This window comes from Canis lupus, chromosome 32 (assembly GCF_003254725.2).
Source record: "Canis lupus dingo isolate Sandy chromosome 32, ASM325472v2, whole genome shotgun sequence".
Taxonomy (NCBI): Eukaryota; Metazoa; Chordata; class Mammalia; order Carnivora; family Canidae; genus Canis; species Canis lupus.
The window spans coordinates 34,019,230-34,032,442 of record NC_064274.1 but is presented as its reverse complement, the minus strand read 5'-3'; the positions used below and the strand labels follow the sequence as shown (position 1 = coordinate 34,032,442).

At 36.2% G+C, this 13,213-nt stretch overlaps 1 protein-coding gene and 1 pseudogene across 9 annotated transcripts in view; both read right to left on the bottom strand.

The window, feature by feature from the left end:
* The window catches only part of LOC112671692 (peptidyl-prolyl cis-trans isomerase NIMA-interacting 4-like), a 151,225-nt gene that overhangs the window by 80,911 nt on the left and 57,101 nt on the right, over window positions 1–13,213 (bottom strand). For 5 of the 9 annotated variants that reach the window (XM_035709732.2, XM_049105104.1, XM_049105109.1 and 2 more), the window contains one exon: window positions 12,374–12,560. The gene's annotated coding sequence lies outside the window, so the exon portion shown is untranslated. Of the gene's footprint in view, window positions 1–410; window positions 598–12,373; window positions 12,561–13,213 lie in introns of all 9 variants that reach the window. The other 4 variants (XM_049105106.1, XM_049105105.1, XM_049105110.1 and 1 more) reach the window with 1 other exon arrangement.
* LOC125754177 (nucleolar protein 10-like) lies at window positions 3,117–12,936 on the bottom strand (annotated as a pseudogene).

The window sequence follows — 13,213 nt, the reverse complement described above, 5'->3', positions numbered from 1 at the left end:
AAAGAAAGTCCCCAACTGGGATCCCTGGGTGGTGCAGCGGTTTGGCGCCTGCCTTTGGCCCAGGGCGCGATCCTGGAGACCGGGGATGGAATCCCACGTCGGGCTCCCAGTGCATGGAGCCTGCTTCTCCCTCTGCCTATGTCTCTGCATCTCTGTGTGTGTGTGTGACTATCATAAAAAAAAAAAAAAAAAGTCCCCAACTGAGCAAGTTTATTTGCAACATGCTTGAGCGATTACTTTTTAAACTGGTTAAGGGATATTTGCAACCTATAAGTAAAAGACTCCAAAGAAAAATAAGAAAATGTTAGAGGTGGTAATTCTCAAATGAAGAAATAGAATCAGACAATGCACATGAAAAAAAAAGTTAAGTTGATAATAATGGAAATGTGAATTAGAATATAGCTCATTACCTTTCTTTGCTACCCAGAGAGGGGTCCATATGATATTCTGGGTTCCTATAATAAATTAAAGGGAAATTTTCACATTGTCTGGAGCCTTTGATGTCCCACAAATGAAGGAGGAGGGTGTTCTCAAGTCTCTTGCAGCAGGACTCCACTTAGATGGCACCAGACTTGACTTCCAAATGGAACAGCACATCTACAAAGGAAAAGAGATAGCATCTATATCATAACCTAAAGAGTACCTGGATGATTCTTCTGGAGGCTTGTCCCATTGAAAATGCAGCTGATATCAGTGCTGTATCCTCCAGGAATACTGGCTGGTGAGATGTACTGAAGTTTGCTATGCCAGTGGAGTCACTCCTATTGCTGGCCACTCCACTCCCAGAACCTTCACCAACCAGATCCAGGCAGCCTTTTGGGAGCTGTAACTTGTAGTTATTGATCTTGGGGCTCACTGGTAGCCTCTCACAGAGGTGTGTTGTGTTAATCTGCCTACCATTGTTCTCTGTAACACTGACTTTGTTCTGCACTATGTGGACATTGCCATCCCATGCAACAACAAGGGAACTCATTCTGCGGATCTGATATGGTAAATACTGTCCCAGGGAGCTCTGCATGTGTGTGGCACCATCTCCCTTGAACATCCATCCAGATCACGTATAACCTCTACTCACAGATGTCCTGAGAGAGTAAAAAGGAAGAACAGGGTGCTGCTGAAAAGACTGTGACCAAGAAGGAATTTCTGGGTGACTGGGCTGCTCCAGTTCCCTAAATTTACCAACTCAACCTGACATCTCAGACTAGCCTGAACCTGTGCAGGTTCCCTTTGTGCCTATCCAGTAGTTCCCTACTGAAGATTAGAGTGCTCAGCCTATCATGGAAGATGGGTCTGCAAGTCTCACTGCTCAGGCCACTGAGTAGGTAGGAATAGCCACTGAGATTTTAAGCTCTTCTTCCTGACTTTTAGCCAGAAAATGGAAATAAGGTTAATGGAAAATAGTTTCTTAAAAAAGAAAATTCAGCTCAATACTAACTAGTTTTCATGTTGGTCAAGATCACAAAGAATGATAATATCCATTAATAGTTAAGGAGTAGAAAAATAGATCCCTCATGAACACTGCTGAATTGAATGTAAATTAATGCAAATTTTCTAAAGTTTCCATAATATGTTCTTAAAATTGAAAAATATATATGATCTTTTATCTAGGATTTACACGTTTAGCAATTTATCCTAAGAAATGATTATGCACTTGCCCAAGGTTTATCTATAAAAATACTTGTCTCAAAAACATTTATGCCTGGGATCCCTGGGTGGTGCAGCGGTTTAGCGCCTGCCTTTGGCCCAGGGCGCGATCCTGGAGCCCCGGGATCGAATCCCACGTCGGGCTCCCGGTGCATGGAGCCTGCTTCTCCCTCTGCCTCTCTCTCTCTCTCTCTCTCTCTGTGTGTGTGTGTGACTATCATAAATAAATAAAAATTAAAAAAAACATTTATGCCTGAAAAATGAAATATGAGAGAAAAATAAACAAATGGGATAGTTAAAAAAGTTGTGTAATTGCCATATGGTAAAATACTTTATGCAAATCATCAAAATGATGTAATAGAGTACATTGTAGGGAAATATATTCAAGGTAGAGTGTTAGGTAACAAAAACAAATCAATAAACAATATGTACAGTATGAAATCACTTTTAAAGAAAATAAATACACATAAAAAAAGAAATCTTAAAATACATAGCCCAAGATGCTAATAGGGTTTTCTGTAGTGATTTTTCTTTTTTTTTTTTTTTTAAGATTTTTTTATTTATTTGAGAGAGAGAGAGAGAAAGAGAGTAGGAGAGCACCAGCAGGAGGGACAGAGGAAGAGGGAGAGAGAATCTCAAGCAGACTCCAGGCTGAGCATGGAGCCTGTTTTGGGGGCTCCATATCACAACCCTGAGATCATAACCTGAGCTGGATGTTCAACTGATTGCCTCACCCGGGCAACCTGGTCTTTCTTTTTAAATCTTTTTTTTTTATTTTTTTATTTTTTTATTTTTATTTTTATTCATGATAGGCACACAGTGAGAGAGAGAGAGGCAGAGACACAGGCAGAGGGAGAAGCAGGCTCCATGCACCGGGAGCCTGATGTGGGATTCGATCCCGGATCTCCAGGATCGCGCCCTGGGCCAAAGGCAGGCGCCAAACCGCTGCGCCACCCAGGGATCCCTGGTCTTTCTTTTTAAATTAAAAATATATATCTTCCAGAATATGGATCATTTTATATAAAACGAATGAGTTTTTTTTTTAATTTTTTTTTAAAATTTTTATTTATTTATGATAGTCACAGAGAGAGAGAGAGAGGCAGAGACACAGGCAGAGGGAGAAGCAGGCTCCATGCACCGGGAGCCCGACGTGGGATTCGATCCCGGGTCTCCAGGATCGCGCCCTGGGCCAAAGGCAGGCGCCAAACCGCTGCGCCACCCAGGGATCCCAAAACGAATGAGTTTTTAATTGTAAAAATAAATGACTACTATTTGCAAGCTAAAGAGAACACTTGAGGACCACGGTCCCTATAGATCCCATTCTCCTGTCATTTCTCCTTACTTCCCTTCCCTCCCACATAACCAACACAGGTCACTGAATTAACACAACCCATTTAGTCTGGAGGCTCTCACAGGCCAGACAGATATCCTGGCTTTGTAATAATTCTTCAGTATTTGTGTCTGTGGCCTTCTTCAACATTCAGCTTAAAGAATGTCAACTAGATAAGCCAAATGCCAAATCTATCTAGAAAATTAATAGGGTGACAGATTTTGAAGTTAGATTTCCTTCATATTCGATTGAAGCAGTTTTATTTAAAGATACTATGCTACTGTTCAAATGAAGCCTTTTAATAAATATCTTCTCCAGCCAGTTTATCTTTAATTAAACTTAAGAAACAGATAAAAATCTGTATTTCATCTTCCAAAAAGATAAAAGAATAATCAGTAGCTTCCACTTCTTGTTTCAAGTTGTGGTTATCACTAAATTATATTACCTTGGTTAAAATATATATTTTAAAAATCTCAAACATGCACATAAGTAACAAACCTATTAACATATACCCATAAACACAAACATGACAATATATAAGCATCATATAAGACAAGGATGGCTTTTCTAAGTGGTTTAATCATGGATGGCAGCAGGTGTCATAAGAAAAAAAGTTCCCAGAGTACGATCAATCTTCATTTTTAGCACAGGACAACCTTTCATTTCATGGTGTAAATTTCACAATATTAAAAGACAACAATCTAGTTTACCTGATTAAAATAAGAGGGAAAGGACAATGTTTATGGGAAGCAACAACGTATGACAAAGGAGCCTGGGGCCATGCACTGACCAGTTGATGGGGACCCACTTACAAAGTCCTACCCACAAGGCACAAGGATAAGTTATCAAATATTTAACTATGTAGATATATCAAGAATTTACATGGAACTTTTAAAATGTGCAATCCCTTGCCTGTGTTTAAGATACCCTAATGATAACCAATTTGGAGTAGTAATGGTCCTGCCAAATGAGGTGTAAGATTGTTTCCAAATTCAATAAAACAGCAGTCTTCTGTGTCTTGACTTCAGGTGACCACTGAATGACAAAATGTTTCCCTCTTTTGGTGCAGTTTCTCAGCCTCCTGTTGCTTCTGCTGTTCAGAATATTTTAACATGAGGGTCAGTTGTTTGCTGCCAACCACGGATTCTGATATACCCAATGTCCCATTTTTTGCTTCAAGTTTCAAATGATCTTCAAGGATTTTATTCATCAGCCTCGGCTTTAAGCAGAATCTTTGAAGCTTCTGATTTCTCCTGCTTTGACATCATAAAACTGGGGCTTAAAGACTGTCTGCTGGTTCTCCCTGAGTAGTTCTTGCTGCTTTTTCCTCCTGGTGGAGAAGCCTGTGCTGTTTCCTGACCTCTTCAACCCAGTCTTTTTCATCATCTGAATTCTTAGAACTTTCTGTATCACTCAGTTTTTCTTTTAGTTCTTCCTTCTCTCTTTTTTTTCTTCATAAAGCATTTGTTGCTCTAGAGTCTTCTTCCTTCTTCACTAACTTTTTAAACAACTGGAGTCAAAAGCTTAAATTCTTTACTTTCTTTGTCTACTTTGAAGTCAGTGTTCTCAAACAACTCTAAACCAATCATTGGTGAGAATATTAGAAAGACTCTTGATTTTCTTTTTTCCATGTAGATTTTTGCTTCTCTTCCTGTTCCTCAATTAATTTAAGTGCCAGATCTTTGTTAACTTCTGGCAATCCTTTAATTGGACTCTGTGCACATGATCTATCTTCTATCAGATCTTATTTTTCCTATATTCTTCATAACAAATAGCTTTACTATCAGTTTCACCTGTGATGAAGTCTTACATCCATGAAAAATCCATGCATATATGCCTGGTGAAAATGAGATGTATGAGTCCTAGATTTTCAAGGCCTGTCTTGGTGACAAATTTGCAATCCTCATAAACTGTGCTTTCTGGATTCTCTTGTAATTCTTCTGTCAAATTACCTAAGAAGGAATACCACCTTAAAGCAGAACTTAAAACTAAATTACTAGCTTATTTTAAGAGGATATAACTCAGGAATTACCAGATGAAAGAAATGCACAAGTCACAGGAGGGGAAAGGGTTCAGAGCTTCCATGCCCTCTCCTAGCACACCACTTCCTGAATATCCACATGTTCACCAACCCAGAAGCTCCAAGGATAACGTATTTTTGTGATCCAAAGCATGAAACATGGATGTCATATATAAAAGTAAACTTATGGGGACAGGGAAGCAACTTATCTTAAATTGGAATTGGATAGTCTGGGACATATGATTGGTTTAGAAGCATCTTCAGAAAGTGGTGAAAAAATTGCTTTTCATTTATGTTCATTACCACTGCCAGGCTTTCAAAGATAATGAGAAAAATTAGGGTAAGCAATTCTTAAGAATTTGAGCATTTCATGACAAAAAAAAATCAATAATAATGTATCTTTTTAAAGAAACAAATATATCTACATTTTCAAAATGAAATCATAGGACTGAAAAAGTGATGTGACTTTTTAAAATGCATACCATATGCTAGGTACCTTCTTCTATATCAGCTTCTTAAAGTACTTATCCACTCCATAGTATATATATAGAAAAGAGTTTAGTCTAGCTAGTTTAGTAGAATTACTAAGGGGAATTAAATATCTCCTAGAATCCCTAGGAGAGCTGGAAGAGAACCAGACTCAGATGCTGCACTGACAGGAATGGTACAGAAAGGAAAAATGCCCAAATAGGACTTATAAATGAAAATTATTCTGAGGATTTCAAAAAGCATAAAGGAAAGTATTAATAATAGCATCATTAGAAACTAAAAGTACCTAGAAAAAATATTGAATAGCTTTTCTCAACTTTCACATGATTGAACTTCATCTAATTTCATGGCCGTTTTAGGTATCTAAAAGCAATATGTGTCCTTCACACCTGCTGACATTAATTCTAGTTCTAATGATGATTAAGCAAGTGTTACAAATTGCAAGACAGTCAGCAAAGTGATCAGTGGTGGATTGTATTATTTGCTTACAATTATTTTTCTCCTCCCTACCCTTGTCATGCTTCGCTATCAGCAGGGAATATATCCTCTTGCCCCACTGACATTGGTTTAGCCATATGACTTGCTTTGGTCAATGGAGTGAGTGTGAGCAGATGTGGCATACACTTGTTCGAGCAGAAGCTTTAAGTACCTTGCCTCAGTTGACTTTGTTCCTGAACAGCATCCACTGCCATCAGAACATCATGTCACAGTTGGTGCGTCCTCCTTCAAAAGGAATCCAGCAGTGAGAGGACTCATGGACCTGGGCTGAAATCAGTGGAGCCCAGTAGAGAAAAGCCTTCAAGCTATACCCACAACAATAGAAAATCTGTATTGTGGAAAGTGGCTGCAATTTTGTTGCCACCATTTGCAAAAGTTGGCTAATAAACTTCTCAAGTGGAGTCAGATTTAGAGGTTACTAAATTTAAAAGGAAAATCCCTAAGATTAAATTAAGGCTGAATTAATTTTGCTTCCAGATGCCATCCCTAGTAATTTGTTTCTCCTGGCAGAAATATCTTTTAGCAAAAGAAATATATTCCACAGGGGCCTCAATCTCTTAAGAGAATGTGTAGTGGGTATTTTACTTTTTATATAATATATGAACATCTTTTGAGAATTTCCTAAATTGTATGTTATAATTTTTTCAATCATAATCAATTTCAGATACAAATAAAAATAAAATTGAATGTAGAATTCAGAAGTATTGATAATTATTATGAACTTGCTTTAAAACAATGTCTGTGAATATAACATTATTATTGTTGGGTATATTCAAATATAAGGCAAATGATTTTTTTCTCCTAAAATATTAATCCTCAGATAACAAGATATAGTTACTTTATATCCAGGTCTTACAAAGTCTTACTTATTGCTGGTTTTCTCTCAGTTTACTAAATTTGACTAATCAAGTTCTGTTTAGGAAAAAAAATACATTAGTCTGAAACCACAGATGTCAGTAGTAGTATTAAGTGATTGATTGATTAATTGATGAAAAAGCAAGAAAAATTTTTGATACAGATTTCTTCATTAATCTAGTAAACATAGCTTCATAATTGCAAGTGTTTGGTTGTAAATAAGCCTTTTAAAATTTACCTAAAAAGCAGAGCAGAAAGTTGTTTGTTCTGGGGAGATCATGAATGCATATACATAGAACAATATATAAAAAAAATGTACTCATGTTTTGTGGTTGTACACTTTTAGGATAAATTTTCCAGTGAGAGAATCATATGCAGATCTAAAATGTGTTTTGTCTAAAAATAAAAATGGACCAATAAAATGATGTGCTTTCGACAAATTCAGTATGCAACTCTAATGATGATGAGACTATTTTAGAAGATACATACAGAAAGCTTGACTAAAATAATTTCAAGAAATGTGAAAAAGCACATTTCTATATTAATAAGGTAATTATATAACTTGTGATTTTGAATATATTTCATAACTTATTTATAAATTAAATATTAAAAGTTGATATTTAACAGTTTTATATACATAATTAAATGTTAATTTTTTAGAATTAATTTTAAAAAACTCTGAATCTTCTTGCGAATTGAATATAGGGGTTAACTCATAGTAGGAATGTATGGTACCTGATTTCATTCTGACCCATTTCCCCTTAATATTGACTAATTACTATTAATTAATGTCTCATTAGGATCAATTCACTTATTTATTAATCAATTAACAAGTCTAGAATGCAATTTGCAAAAAAAGATGTCCATCTCTCCTAACACCAGAAGCCTACAGATTCAATGGAAAGGCAGAGGTCTTATTTAATGATTCTAACTTATGCGATTATGTTTTTTCTTTTGATTACTGAAGAAGTAGTCAGAATTCAAGAGCCAAAGGATAAGCTGTCACTTCAGGCTCAAATCAAGCCTTTGCTAATTAGAACATTGCTGAGCCCAATTAGACAGCTAATGATTTGACTACTGTCATTGGTAAAAAGGGACAAACTAAATTGGTTTCCTGCAACCACATTTTAAGATGAATTTTTATCAAATCCATAAAGGCACATTATTTGAAAAATGGGAACAAGAAAAGGAAGACTACATAATTCCTTTTTGGGATCTTTTTCCCATGGTTCTAAAGTTCCAAAATTAGAGGTGGACTTTTAGTAATAGTTGAGGACACACAAATAGAAAGTACTTTCCTATTGATTTGCGAGTGGATTGATATGAGCCCATGTGGGTTAATCCTTCCAAAATAATAGTTAATGGAACTGTCAAAGTTATATCAGAAACTTACATACCCAAGAATATGGGTATGTACTTTCCAGAAAAACATGGATGAAATAAGATAATCCAATGGTTTTCTTGGAACCTACCTGCAAAAATTTAACTTTGAGCCCTTCAGGTTAGCTTGGTCCCGTATTTTAATTTAAGGGGTTAATCTTTTTAAAGAAGTACTTGTGGTTTTGGACAACGTGATCTAAAAATATTCTAAAAATTAAATATTATATAAATTTGATTGGCTCCTACTCTCACCTCTTTTCCTGTGCTACCAATTTCCATTCCAGACAAATCATCTCCAGCTAATAATCCCTTGTTTTTCATATCTGTGGGAGATGTATCATACATGCCTGATGACTATGCTCTAGAGTTTTGCCTTTTGAAGTGTAGTCTGTGGCCAAGTTCACAGAAGAGCGGCCTACAAATGCAGTCACAGGCTGCACTCAGACCTGCATTTTGAAGATGATTGGTTTGCACTTTTAAAGTTTGAGAAACGTACCTTTTGGTATTTCTTTGTTGTTACTCTTAAGAACAATAGTTCGCTGTTCAAGCTGCATATTAGAATCACCTGGGAAACTTTCAAAATCCCCAGCCCTTTGGTCAGATCTTATACTTGACTATATCAGAATCCCAAGGTGGTTTAAGCATGGGTATATTTTAAAGATCCCCAGATGATCCAAATGTGTGGTCAAGGTTGAAATTCTTTAGTGTGAATCAGAATCACATGGTAGGATTCTCAAAACGTATTTTGACCTCCAAATGCATAGCATTTCTGATTCAGTAGTATACTATAGGTGGGATCTAAGATGTATCTTGAACAAGTTCCTAATCACTGGTGCTTGCTTACTTAGTGGCCATGCTATGAGAAATACAAATGTAAAGGATGTGACTCAAAGGTAGAAATTTCAAAAAAAAGGAAAAAGTTTCCAGCCTATCTCCTGCTATCATCTTATAAATAAATTGATGAACTCAATATCTATGTCCCATCTGACACCCTGAACTTCTTTTTTCTGAAACCCATATTACTACCATCCTCCAGAAATCGAATCACAGAACCACAACATGGACTTTCACTTTTAAAAGGTCAAACTTCACACTGGGTAGTTATATTTGAGTACAACACAACCACACTTGCCAATGTGCTTCTTTTTCTGGATTTTTCATATAACTAAATGATATCATCATTTATCTCAGCTATCTAAATCTATCAGGCATCAGAGTCATTTTTTATTATTTTTTCTCTTTTACCTTATGTCCAATATGGCAACAAGTTCTACTGATCATTTTCCTGTAATATCTTTAATTATATCTCCTCCTTATTCCTTTAACCATGAGCAATCAGCTTAGTCTCTCTTTGCAGATGATTGTAATCTCTCCCTAGCCTCATCCAGGCAAGCATTGACTGAATTCCTAAAATATAAACTGCTCTACACATACAAATCTTGTTCTCATAATCAAGAAGTGCCAATAGTTCTCCATTACACAGTCCAAAATAAATATGGCATTCAGAAGAATACTCCTACAATATCTTCTCCTTTAATCCCTTTCCAGTCTGTCTCCCACAGCTTTTCTTCATAAGCCTGCTGAATTACCCATTGAATCTCTAATGATTCCACAAACATGCTATTTATTTTCATTCATATATATGCATACACACATATATATAACTAGAGTAAATAATATAGAATATAAACTATACTATACTATACTATATTGCATCTATATGCAACTAGAATATAGAATCTATATTCTATGTAGTTCTATATATTTTTGTAATATATAAGTAGAAACCTTCTGCTCACTGTTTCTTTAAAATCCAACTCAGTCTTCAAGATTCAGATCTCTTATTGCCTCAAATACAAAGTCTTGTTCAGCTCTTAAATAGAATTAATAACTCATCCCATTTTACATTTTTCTACTGTTAGTTTTACATCAATATGTCTTCTTCACTCATAATAGTATCCCTTACAGCATTTGTCAGTATCTGACTCACAACAAAAATTGAATTGTTATTATATAAGTGACAGAATTGTCAAATAGTAATTCTCTGTCCTTCAAGAGTGTTACTATACCCCACTTCAAGCATATACAAAAAAGGCAGAATCAGGCAAAATTCACTCTCCAATGTAGGTGGGTAATTCTTTTCTGTTAGGAGTTTATGTAGATTAGAAATCCTGAATAATATACTACCAATATCAGTTACTATAATATTGCTATAAAAAGCACCAATTGGGATTCTGAAGCCATATTTTGACCCATTTCTATTATGAGAAAAAAATTGGATAGGAAAAAAGAGAAAACTTCTCATCAGGTAAAAGCTATATTCCTGTGATTCCTGAAAATAATTTTTAAAAGTGATCATCTTTTTTTTTTGTCAGTTTCAAACATAGCTCTTTCATATACATTCTCCATGTCAGGTAATTAGTGACAAGATTAAGATGTAGCTAGTAGTCTGCTTCTTGACACACCACAATAGTTTACAGCCAATATCTGCTTTCCATTTCAATTATATGTTTAATTTAGAGCATGCTGAGAGAATGACAAGTGACAGCATAAGTTTGTTACATTACTGAAGTTCAGAACTGAAGGATTCAACTACAGTAAGTAAAACCAATTTGATAGAAATATATTAAACTAGCAAAAATGTACAAATTGCTAATAACAATTTAGTAATTTAATTAAGTAAATGTTTACTAATTACTAAATAGTAATTTAACAGACAAACATATTTCACGAAAAATAAGTGAATCTACTTTTTAAAAGGGTCATTTGTTGTATACCACAATTAAAGGTCAGCATGAGTCACAGTAAGAAACATTTTAACTAGTTCATGAGCTACTTAGCTAATATTGTGATATAATCACATAAATTAATTAATTAATTTATTTTTTTTCACATAAATTAATTTAGAAACAACCAAATTATGCAGAATTTAGGTTATAAGAATATTGTGTGTGTGTGTATCCTCATCAAGTTTATTATATCCTTCCTTGCCTTAATAAAGATAATATATTAATTGTAATTAAGCCTTTACTTGATGACTCAGGGCAATTATTTTACATCAGTGTGGAACCATTTCTTCTCTTCCTTCCCATCTTTGACTTAATCCTATGTGTAAAGCATATCTTCCTTTTTTTTTTTTAAGATTTATTTATTTATTTATTCATGAGAGACACAGAAAGAGAGAGAGGCAGAGACACAGGCAGAGGGAGAAGCAGGCTCCCTGCGGGGAACCTGATGCAAGACTCCATCCCAGGACTCCAGGATCATGACCTGAGATGAAGGCAGATGCTCAACCACTGGGCTACCCAGATGCCCCTAGATTGTTGTTATCTTAAACTCAATTTACTTGAAATCAAACAAACAAACTTTGAGACTCAAAGGTATAGCATGTGTTGTCTATATTTCTAGCACTGGTACATTTTTCTTAGTCTCAAACTTTAATCATTTGTGATTTGCATCTCTTTAGATCCTATATTTAACTAATCCTTATAATTTTTTTCCCTTAAAAAGGCATCTGACATTTATTCATTGTGCTTTGTCTCTATCTCTGGCTTCTGACTTCAGACCCTTATTTCATTTTTTGATTATGAATTAATGTCCTAACTGAGCTTTCCTTGTCTAAACAAGCCTGCCTACCACTGGCAGATTAGGTTTCCTGAAAATCTATTTCAATAGTTCATTTTGGCCCCAAATTATTAAAAAACATAAATAAAAAGCTGTTTGTCAAATATCCTTAAGCAAGTTTAAAAAGAAAGTCCCCAACTGGGATCCCTGGGTGGTGCAGCGGTTTGGCGCCTGCCTTTGGCCCAGGGCGCGATCCTGGAGACCGGGGATGGAATCCCACGTCGGGCTCCCAGTGCATGGAGCCTGCTTCTCCCTCTGCCTATGTCTCTGCATCTCTGTGTGTGTGTGTGACTATCATAAAAAAAAAAAAAAAAAGTCCCCAACTGAGCAAGTTTATTTGCAACATGCTTGAGCGATTACTTTTTAAACTGGTTAAGGGATATTTGCAACCTATAAGTAAAAGACTCCAAAGAAAAATAAGAAAATGTTAGAGGTGGTAATTCTCAAATGAAGAAATAGAATCAGACAATGCACATGAAAAAAAAAGTTAAGTTGATAATAATGGAAATGTGAATTAGAATATAGCTCATTACCTTTCTTTGCTACCCAGAGAGGGGTCCATATGATATTCTGGGTTCCTATAATAAATTAAAGGGAAATTTTCACATTGTCTGGAGCCTTTGATGTCCCACAAATGAAGGAGGAGGGTGTTCTCAAGTCTCTTGCAGCAGGACTCCACTTAGATGGCACCAGACTTGACTTCCAAATGGAACAGCACATCTACAAAGGAAAAGAGATAGCATCTATATCATAACCTAAAGAGTACCTGGATGATTCTTCTGGAGGCTTGTCCCATTGAAAATGCAGCTGATATCAGTGCTGTATCCTCCAGGAATACTGGCTGGTGAGATGCACTGAAGTTTGCTATGCCAGTGGAGTCACTCCTATTGCTGGCCACTCCACTCCCAGAACCTTCACCAACCAGATCCAGGCAGCCTTTTGGGAGCTGTAACTTGTAGTTATTGATCTTGGGGCTCACTGGTAGCCTCTCACAGAGGTGTGTTGTGTTAATCTGCCTACCATTGTTCTCTGTAACACTGACTTTGTTCTGCACTATGTGGACATTGCCATCCCATGCAACAACAAGGGAACTCATTCTGCGGATCTGATATGGTAAATACTGTCCCAGGGAGCTCTGCATGTGTGTGGCACCATCTCCCTTGAACATCCATCCAGATCACGTATAACCTCTACTCACAGATGTCCTGAGAGAGTAAAAAGGAAGAACAGGGTGCTGCTGAAAAGACTGTGACCAAGAAGGAATTTCTGGGTGACTGGGCTGCTCCAGTTCCCTAAATTTACCAACTCAACCTGACATCTCAGACTAGCCTGAACCTGTGCAGGTTCCCTTTGTGCCTATCCAGTAGTTCCCT